The sequence below is a fragment of the Lagenorhynchus albirostris genome, chromosome 5 (assembly GCF_949774975.1).
Source record: "Lagenorhynchus albirostris chromosome 5, mLagAlb1.1, whole genome shotgun sequence".
NCBI classification, from domain to species: Eukaryota; Metazoa; Chordata; class Mammalia; order Artiodactyla; family Delphinidae; genus Lagenorhynchus; species Lagenorhynchus albirostris.
The window spans coordinates 117,630,554-117,642,817 of NC_083099.1; the positions used below are offsets into that span (position 1 = coordinate 117,630,554).

The 12,264-nt window shown below is 36.4% G+C and overlaps 1 long non-coding RNA gene across 2 annotated transcripts in view; it reads right to left on the reverse strand.

Moving 5' to 3' along the window:
• Positions 1-12,264, reverse strand: part of LOC132520671 (uncharacterized) — a 40,847-nt gene that overhangs the window by 7,236 nt on the left and 21,347 nt on the right. For both annotated transcript variants that reach the window (XR_009540595.1, XR_009540596.1), the window contains exon 3: positions 11,148-11,305. This is a non-coding gene — a long non-coding RNA (uncharacterized LOC132520671). The remainder of the gene's footprint in view (positions 1-11,147; positions 11,306-12,264) is intronic.

Genomic DNA, 12,264 nt, shown 5'->3' on the forward strand with positions numbered 1-12,264 from the left:
ATATAAGGTCAACTCCCTACAATAAATTCCTTGTGATATATCATTCCTAGTGGGTCTGTTTCTCTGACTGAACCCTGATGATACAGTGCCCACCATGAACACCACTACAACTGGTAGCAGGGATTTCAAAAATGAATGAGTCATTGTGGTGAAGAAGACTGTTTGTTAGGGCTACCATAGCAAAATACCACAGACTAATTGGCTTAAACAACAAAAATTTATTTTCTCACAGTTCTAGAGGCTAGAAATCCAAGATCAAAATGACAGCAGGTTTAGTTTCTCCTGAGGCTTCTCTCCTTGGCTTGTGGATGGCTGCCTTCTTGCTGTGGCTTCACCTGGTCTTTCCTTTGTATGCATGCATCTCGAGTGTGTCCTCCTCTTATCATAAGGGCACCAGTCCTATTAGATTAGGGCCCCACCCTTATGACCTTGTTAACCTTAATTACCTCTTTAAAGGCCCTATCCCCAGATACAGTCACATTGGGATTTAGGGCTTCAATATATGAATTTGGGAGGAACATTATTCAATCCATAACAAAGATAAACAAGTAAATGGGATACTGTAATTGCATGTGAAAATGTTAGGTGCAGTTACAGAATGCCATGGAAAGCCACAAGAGGGGTATAACACAGTTCTGGAATTGTGGGTTCAGAGATACGAGGATTAAACAATGTATCATCCAAAATGGGACCCTTGTGAGAATGAAAGGAGGCATTAAAAATAGACATTAATTGACAGATCTTCATCAGGCATATTCTAGAACTGTCCCAGGGAAACTAGGAGACATAGGTACCCTGTTCAGGGAAAACCCTGTAGAGAAAATAATATCTAGAGTAAGACCTAAGGAGGAACAGAAGTCAAGGAGACAGAGAGGTGGGCAGTACTCCAGGTGATCAGGCAGAAAGAGCATAATGAGCAAAAAACAATAAGCTGGAGGAACAGTGGCAAGTTTGAGGAACTACAAGATTCCATGTGGCTGAAGTTTAGCAAGAGCAAGGTAAGCAGGATTCAGAAGATAAAGTAGCCCTTTAAGGAGTTTGGAGTTGGTTCTGATGGGAGATATGGGCCATTACAAGTTTCAGTCATAGAAATGACATAATTTTGTTTACATTTTAGACACCTCTTTCAGAAAGTAGATCAATGGAATATTACTCGGCCATAAAAAGAAACGAAATTGAGCTATTTGTAATGAGGTGGATGGACCTAGAGTCTGTCATACAGAGTGAAGTAAGTCAGAAAGAGAAAGACAAATACCGTATGCTAACACATATATATGGAATCTAAGAAAAAAAATGTCATGAAGAACCTAGGGGTAAGACAGGAATAAAGACACAGACCTACTAGAGAATGGACTTGAGGATATGGGGAGGGGGAAAGGTAAGCTGTGACAAAGTGAGAGAGTGACATGGACATATATATATACACACATATATATACACTACCAAACGTAAAATAGATAGCTAGTGGGAAGCAGCTGCATAGCACAGGGAGATCAACTCGGTGCTTTGTGACCACCTAGAGGGGTGGGATAGGGAGGGTGGGAGGGAGGGAGATGCAAGAGGGAAGAGATATGGGAACATATGTATATGTATAACTGATTCACTTTGTTATAAAGCAGAAACTAACACACTATTGTAAAGCAATTATACTCCAATAAAGATGTAAAAAAAAGAAAGACATGGTGACTATAGCTTATAACACTGTATTCTGTAATTAAAATCTGCTAAGAGAGTAAAATTGAAAGGTTCTCACCAAAAAAAAAAAAAAAAGACGAATATGTGAGGTGATAGATGTGTTAATTAACTAGATGAGGGAAATCCCTTCACAATGTTTAGATATTGATTAAATCTCCACAATGCACACTTTAAATATCTTGCAATGTTGTTTGTCAATTATACCTAAATCAAACTGAAATTTTAAGGAAAAAAAGAGAGAAATTAGATTAAGACAGAAAACTCTCGCATTTCTTGACTCTTTTCTCTGATACCTCTTTTCCCCCTAGGACAAAAGGATATTGTTTTAAAGACCAAATAAGTAACAGCCTCAGGAAAAATAAGAACTTCCATCTACAAAACACAAATATGGACGATCTGCAAAAATCAAACAGGATCAGACAGACAAAGAAACCACCGTCCAATATATGAACCCCCAACATCTGGAGAGACTAAGGAGCCAAGTTCAAACGGCTCTCATTCACCAAGGAGGGGACAATTGGAGTGTCAATAATGATAACAACTAAAAGGAGTAAAACACATCAAATAAGTTTCAGTCTATAAGTCTAATGATATTGTAATAAAACTAATTGGTTGCCACTTTAGAGTAACTGTAAATTATTTTGAAAACTGTTAAATAATGAGAAAGAGTAAAGCATTTTTCTTGCCTTTCCTGTATGAACTGTACCAAGAGGTAACCAATACTAAATGAGAAAAAGTTTCTCTTTATAGAAATAAACCAGCTAATAAATGAGGAAGAAATTATTTAATTAGTACCTCACCATTTGAGTTAATGGAGGTAGGTATTGATCAGCAATAGCTGCTAAAACCACAAAGAAAAACAAAAAACCTTTAGGTGCCTCTTGATAGAAGAACAGAACATGCCCTGTGAATTAATTTTGCTAAAAAAGATTGAATTTGAATCTAATTAAGCCTCTAATCAAACCTTCAGAACAATTACTAATGTATAAGATGTTTAGAACAACACAGGTTACAATCAGCAAAATCAACCTACATTAAAAAAGAAATAGAAGAAGACAGTAGATTCGAAGTATGTTCAGCAACATACCTACCAGTCACAATGTGTAGATTTTACTTGTATCCTGATTCAAAGAATAAACTGTAAACCAAAGTTGTGTTATTAATGCCACAATTGCAAATCTAAATATTGACCAAATATGTGATGACTAAACATTTTGAGTTTGGGGATAGATGAGACGATATTTCTAGAGAGCAGTTGCATCCATAAGTCCAAAGCTCTTAATAGACATCTGGACTAAAAACATAAATGTGGGAATTGGAATCATCTATGGGTTTTTGCTGGACACATGGAAGTTTATGAGATATTAGGTTATATATAGAGTAGAGTTTCTCATTTTTGGCACTGTTGAGGTTCGAGGTCAGAGAATTCCTTGTTGTGGAAGGCTATGCTCTGCCTTACAGGATATTTAGCTGCATCCATGGCCTCTACGCAACTAGATGCCAGTAGTTTTCCTCCATCCAGTTGCCATAACCAAAAATGTCTCCAGACGTGGCTCCAAATTGCCTCCCATTGAGAATCACTGATGTAGAGTGAAAAGAGGAAGGATGAAGACTTGAAGAATCAAAAGGACCTGTAATCAAGTTACATCTCCACCATTGCTAATTCTGACCCTCTCTCCAGGCCTTCCTCTTCTCATCCCTAAAATGCAAATGACATCATCTCATCCGCTAAGTAGCTGTGGCAATTATTTAACATGGAGAACACTTACTTCATAATGAGAACACCTGTGACATGCCTCCCTTCAAACCTGCCCATTGCTATTGATTTCCTATTCTTTCCTTTCTCCCTCAAATTTCTTGGTCCAGTTTAGCTCAAAAAAACTCCAGAACACAACTTCTTTTCCTCTTATGGCCAAGAAACCTGAAGTTTGACTTTATAGCTATTGCCAAGCTGCTTAAGGATCCCTCAGAAATTGACTGTAAACATCCACCTTCACCCTCTTCCCAACCCTCCACATGAAGGTCCTTTGCAGGAAGAGAGATAAGTAAATAACCTCAAACAGCAAAGATGAGTTACTGTTGTCTCTGGAGTCCGAGATCAAAGCCCACACGTACACCTCCCAGAGAGCTCCCTAAATTTGACTAAGAGACAGCATAGACTCACTAAAGCTCTTTAGATTAAAAACTAAAGAAAAATATATTTTTTCAGTGAATGAAAAAGATTTCACCAGGGGCAAGTCACTCTGTCATAAATGAGGCTCCATGTCTTACTTGGGCTTTGAGAAAAGGGTCTTATGTTCATGCTTTACCTCTATTTACCCAACATGATTTCCTTTTAGCAGTAATTAGTTCTATTTATTAACAGCTTTACTGGGATATAATTCACATACCATACAATTCACCCATTTAAAGTGTGTAATGCAATGGTTTTTAGCATATTCACAGAGACAGGCAACCACCACCCCAGCAATTTTAGAACATTTTATCACCACAGAGAGAAATCCCATACCACTTAGTTATCAGCTCCCTACCCCCAATTCCCTTAACGCTAAATGACATTTTTCTGTTTTATATTTCAGTAATCCATTTCTGTCTCTATAGATTTGCCTATTCTGGAAATTTCATGTAAATGGAATTATGTAGCCTGTAGTCTTTTGTATCTGGCTTCTTTCACTTATGAAATTATGAAAATACAATATTTTTAAGATTCATCCGTGTGGTAGCTTATATCAGAGTTCCATTCATTCCTTTTTAAGGTGGAATAATATTCCATTGTATAAACATAACACATTTTGTTTTTCTGTTCAATAGCTCATAACCATTTGAGTCATTTCCATCTTTTGGCTATGGTGAATAATGCCGCTATAAACATTCATGTACAAGTTTTTATTTGAGCACCTGTTTGCAATTCTTTTGGGTATATGCCTAAGAGTGGAACTGCTGAGTCATGCGAGGAACAGCCAAACTGATTTCCACATCAGTTAACTCTTACCTGAAAAATAATTTTAGAAAGTAGGATAACATTTCTTATGCCAAAACAAGATATCCCTGCTCAGTTTGGTTGAGTACCTAAGTCAAGTCTCCATAGAGGAGAGATGGTAGACATGTAAGGCAGACATGCCAACATTTTGAACTATTCTGCATTTATGCCAAATATAAATGCATTTACATTTTAAATATAAATGTATTTATTCTGCATTATGGTGTTTTTGTTAAAGAGTTTGTAAGGTGACTTAGTAACCAAAACATTACCTGAAACCTTGTTTCTAGGGAGAAATGTATTATGAGTTAAAATTTGTGTTCTAGGAAAATGCATTTTCCTGGTCACACACGGCACCTGGGGCCACCTGACCAGGAAGGCTCACCCTCCCTATCTCATCCAGCAGCTTCACAGGACATTTAACATCTAACATGGGACTCTACCAATCCTGGAATTTCAAGGCTGACTAGGTAGAAGGGAACTCTTCTTTCCTCATTTTCTTCACAATCTAACAGGCTCTGGCTACCCATCAAGCAGTTATGTGGGAGTTTATACGTGCACATCTGATTCTGGAGGGATTTCCATTTCTCTTTCTTCTCCCTTTTGCCTGGGATCACAGATCTTGCACATATCTAAGATATTCATCGGGCAAGTGTTCAACAATAAGAGAGCATCTTGACTCCAGGTGAATTCCCTGGCTTGAGATTATTCTAGTGGGGAAATTGGCCAAGTACAAGCGGCCAAGTAAAGTCTCCAACCAAAGGAGCCAAGAGCAGCCCAGGCCTTGAGGAATCTCAAGTGGTGACAAAGGAGCTTAAGGCCAAGGATTAGGAGTATAGTGAAATCATAAATAAAATAAGGGTTTTGACTTTGTAAAAATCAAAAATACATTGTGGTTAGAATGCAAAGTGGGTCAGGGTATGTGGATTAAGGCAGAATAAGGCTATAAATACTAGGGTGCCTGTGGCTGGCAGCTTTCTAAGATCGTTACCCCAAATCCCTATACTCTGGTTTACATGCCTTGTATAATTTTCTCCTGGAGTGCCATCAGAATCTGTAATTAGGATGACATATCAATCTTGTGATTAGGTTCCATTGTATGGCAAAGGTGAATGGATTTTACAGATATAATTAAAGTCCCTAATCAGTTGGCTTTGAGTTAATTAACAGGGAAATTATCATGGTTGGGCCTGACCTAATCAAGTGAAGCCTTAAGGCTGGCCTTGAAGAAGTAAGCTGCTGTGTTGTGGAAGCCTATAGAAGGAGCCATTGGGCAATGGAAAGCAGCCTTTAGTTGCTGAGAGTGACCCTGGCCAACAGCTTGAAAGAGAATAGGGATCTCAGTTATACAGCTGCAAGAATGGATTCTACTGAAAACTTAAGGGAGCTTGGAAGTGGATTTTCCCAGTCGAGCCTCCAGATGAGGATGCAGCCAGCAAGACCTTGATTTCACCCATGTGAGGCACTGAGCAAAGAACCAAACTAAAACGTGCCAGATTCCTGACCCATTGGAACTGTGAGATAATAAATCAATTTTGTGGTAAGATGCTCAATCTATGCAATTTTTTATGTGGCAACAGAAAACTAACACAGGGCCAAAGGTCACAGTGTGTGTGTGTGTGTGTGTGTGTGTGTGTGTGTGTGTACATACTGTGTGCCCTAGGAGAGCGCAATGGCTTTGAAACATTGGGCAGATCCTCACATGTATTCTTGCTGTTGTTCTATATGCCTTTTGTGCAGTTATCCTTGACTTTAGTTTTATGTCTAAATTGCTCTTTTCCTACCTATTCTATATGCACACCTTCTATAATTAAATTTAATAAATGGTTTCTGTTCTTGTCTTAATGCAATAAACTACACAAAGGATTTGCATTTAATGTCTTTTGTACTCATAGGTGGAGTTCTAAACCCCTAAACCCCGCAAATGCTTTTCTGCTTTGAATCCCAAGTTGCACTTATAAACAGAATAAGAAGAAGAAGAAATTAGAGGCTGTCTATAGTGAAATTTAAAGTCCCTAGGGGAGTAGTAAACTGAATAGAAAACCTGCAGTTTGTGTGTGTAATCACACAGACCATTGAGATATGGGTGTTATTGTTTAGTTAGCCCAGAATTATATAGAAGCCTTAGCAATTTTATTTGGGTGATTTCAGAGCACAGAGTGGTATATATCTGTATCATGAGATTGCAGTTTGAATAAAAATACACCACAAGATAGACTCAGAACCCTCTATTACATTGCTTGTAGTGCTATCACCAAAGTCTCCCATTTCATACAAAGACAGATGGACAACAAATGTCCTTCTGTTCTTGGTACAGAGCTCAAATTGAATGGGATTTATCAGGATGTCACATCTAATCCCTCTTCTTAAGGTACTCTGACTGTTAGTTTTGGCTGGCAAGAGAAGGGGAACCAAATGATTAAGTGCCGGACGACAGAGTTCCTAGGTTAAAAAAGTTTTAAAATAAGTTCTATTTTCTTGTATTTTCATATGCCTTTCTAAGCATAAACATTTCTAATTGGTATCAGTGGATCTGAATTATGAATTAATCTAAATAGCCAACCCTTTCTCCAAATAAAACCAGAAAGTGTCAACTAAATCTTTAGTAATAGGTGTATCTATGCTTGTTACCCTAGAGAATAAAGCCAGTATTGAAATTTCTAAGTAACACCAATAAAAATGTATTCATGAAGTAGAACACTTTTTATTTTTAAATTCTTATAAAATGCCTTCCCTCCTGGCATGGAACACTCTGCTCATGAAAGTACTTGCAAAGCCTCCAGCTGTTCCTCTTCGTTTTTCTCCCATCAATTCCAAATATCATCTTAGAAAGGCAAATAGAATTTTCCTAAATAATCACCAACACATGATGAAATTACTTCTCCAGATTTAAGAGCTCCAGCAAAGAATTTGTAGGGGATTACTATCTCATTTTCAAATAGTGCCCTATTCAGATGTAGCTACAATCACCCTACAGTTAGAGCAATAATTTCTTGTTGCCACACATCAGGGGGTCGCTAGTTATCTTAACAACTGTCATGAAATTCTAAAAGAAAAATTAATTTACATTTGCTCTCATTAAAAAAAAAGAGACTAAAATGTACTCTGTTAGAATCTCCTAGGTGGAATTTGAATTTGAGAATTCAAATTCAAATGGAATGGAATTTGAGAATTTCCATTCATAAAGCAATCCCCAGGTATTTCCAGGTATTTCCAATGCAGCTAGTCTGTAGACCAGAGTTTAGAATCACAAAAATTAGGAGCTATGTCAACCTCTCATTGATTTGCTAGAGTGTTAATTGTGATATAATTCTTGAAAATAAGCTACTTTAACTAAAAATTAAAAAGACAGTCTTTTGGTCTGAATCCTTGTATTTAACATCTCATTCTCCCAAATTCCTAATGAAATGTCCAAAGGAATTCAGAAATTGTGGAAAATCTGAATCAGCTCTGAAAATCAGGGAAGGAAACGTAACTATTGGGGGAAAAGTCAAGAAATTTCTGCAGAATATATTGCTGTATTGGGACCCTATTGGGAGAATTGCTGGCCAACTCACAATTCATAAACTGACCCTAAGTACAGAGCAGCAGGGCCTGCAGTGAAAATGGACATTATGACAGTGGTAGGAGGCTTGGGGAGGAGGTTGCAAATCTAGAGGTAACAAGAGTGAGATGACTCGGCATAATTTGCTCCCAGTTTACACTTGAACTATAGAGCAAGCCAAGTAGAATGGGGGCAGTGCCACAGCTGGCCTCTAAAGAAAAAGGCCTTACCAGTTAGAGAATAGGGACGTTATCCCAGCAAACAAAGAGGGAATAGACTATCTTTGGCATAGGGGCAAAACTACCTGATGTGGCTGCCCTTGGCTTTAATTCACACCCTACTCATCAGTGGTAATGCCCCTATAATTTGACAATGTAAAACTACAGTAGAGCTAATCCTACCTTCATTTTTTTCTTCTTCTTTCCTTCCTTTTTCTCTCTCTCTTTCCCTTCTTCCCTCTCTCCTCTCTTCCTTGTTCTCCCTTCCTTTTTGGTTAAAATCAAAACAACCTTTCAAAAAAAAAAATCACATAAAACTCCAAATATGGACAAGCTTACAATTTCCATCACCAATTATTTATCCAACCACTGTCTCATTCTCCATCCCTCCCATGTATGCTTACTTGTCAGAATAAGCAAAGAGAAAATTATAAAAATTCAGTAGTTCAAAAAAAGGGAATTAAGCTGAACAGGCAGAAAAAAATATTCCCTTAAAATGGCTTTATTAATAAAAGCCAGGAAAAACTATAGAAAATCTCTAATATGTATTTCCTAAAAGATTCAAGAGGACACTTTTTCTATTAAGTATAAAAGCATGAAGTCATATAAAAGATATAATCTGAGAGCAGGAAAAGTTGCTTTAAGATGAAAAATATGACCATTAAATATTCTAATGCAATGGAATTCATAAAGAGAAGATGAGATTCTGTAGAATTAGAATCAATAGATTAGAAAAATAAGCTAGAGAAATCCTTCCAGAACTTCTAGAGAAAATAGACAATGTTGCCAAAGCAATTTAAAATTTTGTAAGACAAATCCAGTAAATCTAAAATAAGTTTTATAAGAAGTCTAGAAGGAAAGACTCAGCAGATGGAACAGCAAAAAGAAAAGAAAAAATGATGGGTGAAGGTGGTCAAAACAATCTTCCACTTATAAAATAAGTAAATTTGGGGGATGTAATGTACAGCATGGTGACTACAGTAAATAATACTCTACTGTATATTTGAAAGTTGCCAAGAGAGCGGATCTTAAAAGTTCTCATCACGAGAAAAAATTTTGAAATTATGTTATGTAGGCTTATTGTGGTGGTCATTCTGCAATATATTTGTATATCAAATCATTATGTTGTACACCTGAAACCAATATAATGTTATGCGTCAAAAGAAAATCATGTAATTCCAAATATAAAGGACATATTTAATTAAAACAGATTTAAACCTGATATATCCTTGTGAAACATTTAAATTTCAGGACTAGAGAAAAAAATTTACATGCATCAACATGGTGCAGGGGGGTGGATGGCAGGGACTGGGTGGACAAAAACTTGAACAGTCACTTCACAAAATAAGTAATTTACAAAAGGAAAATGTGAACTGTCAAGTTGGCTTCAAGCTTTTCTGCAATACTAAATGTCAGAGGTTCATGGAGCAATGTCTTCAGAGTTTCAGAAAATCATTCTATGATCCAAGAATTCCATATCCAATCAAGCTGATACCCGTACAAGAGAGAAGAAAATACAAAGCATAATACCTCTGTAGACTTCCAGAAAAATTACAAAAAGAAAGTGACAGCTCATGGAGACAAAATCAAGATCAGAAAGCTAAGAAGGGAGAAGACAGAAGAAGGTAATAATCAGAAACAGTGATTTCAGAGTGGTTACCATGTGCCAAATACTTTATATTTGTTTTTACAGGTAAAATCCATAATGAATTTGTGAAAGGTGTGAACTTTTATGTGCTATATACCAAGGCACTACCAAAAACAAAAACACAGCAAAATCTAATGGAAGAATGTAAAATTGACAAAAAGTAATCACAGTAAGAAACATGTAATGTTTTCTCAGTTTTTGGTCATTCAAGACAAAAGTTTAGTATGTAAAACAATTGATATAGTTAATATGTTTATTTAGTAGGTAAAAATATGAAAATAATAATATAGTAATATAGAACTATGTACAAAGGAAAGTGGTTAAGGACATTGCCTAAAGAGCTGTACAACCTGGGTACCAAATGTGTTTCCCCCACTTAGCTAGCTGGATTTGGGGCAATATACTTGCCATCTCTCTGCCTCAGTTTTCTCATTACAAAGTGAAGGATATAATTGTGTGATGATTAAATAAATTTATACATATGAAATACTCAAGACATAATAAGCACCTATTTAGTACTCAGTCAATACTAACTGCTATAATAACAACTAATGATGATATATACAGAATTTTGAACTTTACCTATAGAGAATATTCTTTCTTTTCAAATGTCTTGGGGATATTTACAAGAAAATAATAATATAATATGCCAAAAAATTCAGTAAATTATTGAAGGTAGAAATTGTGTGAATTACATAGATGTGCACAAAAATTTTACTAGTAAAAAGTAAAGATGCAAAAAAAAAAATCAGATTACAGAGAAACTTTAAAACACCCTCCTAATTAACTCCTGAGTTAAAAGAAGAAATTGAAGTGCACCTTTAAATTCTCTAGAATATAACCAAGTATATATCTATATATCAAACCTAAATGATCATGGTAAAACAATAAAACTTTTAGAATAAAACAATGAAGAACATCTTTGTGGCTTTAGAATAAGCAAAGATTTTTAAACAAGAAATAAAAACACCTCTTCAAAGGAAAAAAAGTGACTGGACAATATTCAGATTAAGAACTGTGTGCGTCAAAAAGATACCATTGAGAGAGTGAATAAAAACCTACAGAGAGGGCTTCCCTGGTGGCGCAGTGGTTGAGAGTCTGCCTGCTGATGCAGGGGACACGGGTTCATGTCCCGGTTCAGGAAGATCCCATATGCCACGGAGTGGCTAGGCCCGTGAGCCATGGCCGCTGAGCCTGCGCGTCTGGAGCCTGTGCAAAACCTACAGACAGGGAGAAGATATTCACAATACACATATGTAACAAAAACTTCATATACAGAAAAAACTTTTAAAAATCAGTAAGAGAATACAAACAAAAAAATGGACAAAAACTTGAACAGTCACTTCACAAAAGAAGGTATCTAAATGGCCAAGAATCTATGAAAAAGTACTAACTTCGTTAGTCAACAGAAAAATGCAAATTAAATCTATAATATGAAACCACTGCACCCTTACCAGAATGGCTAAAATTAAAAAGAACAATCAATACCAAATTTGGGCAAGGATATGGAGTAACCAAATATCCCACCCATTGTGGTCAGAGTAAAACTGGTAAAACACGTTTGGATAACTGGCAGTATCTAGTAATGCTGAATATATATATTCCAGGTATATTCCTAACAGACATGCATGCATGCTCACCAAAACATGTCTACTAGAATGTTCATAGCAGCACTATTTATGATACCCTATAATTAGAAATGACCCAAATGTCCCGAATGGATAAACTAATTATGAGGTATTCACAGAATGAAATACTGTATAGCAATAAAAATGAATAAATTATAACTACACATAGCAATACAGCTGAAGCTCATAAATAATGTGGAGCCAAAGATGTCACCTAAAAGACTACAAACTGCATATTCCATTTATATAAAGTACAAGAAAGGAAACTTAATCTATGCTGTTAAGAGTTAAGATTCCAGCTCCTCCTGAGAGGGTTGTGACTAGAAGGGAGGGTTCTGAGAAGCTGGAATAGTCTATTTCTTGATCTGGGCATAGGTCACACAGGTTTACTCAGTTAGGGCTGGTTATATGAGCATATTCAGTTTGTAAAAATTCGTTGAGCTTTATACCCATGCTATGTGCACATTTCTCCAGGTATAATAATTACCCTTCAATAAAATATTTTAAAAATCTTATGGGATCAGGTCAAAAGTATACTCATAGGAAAATAC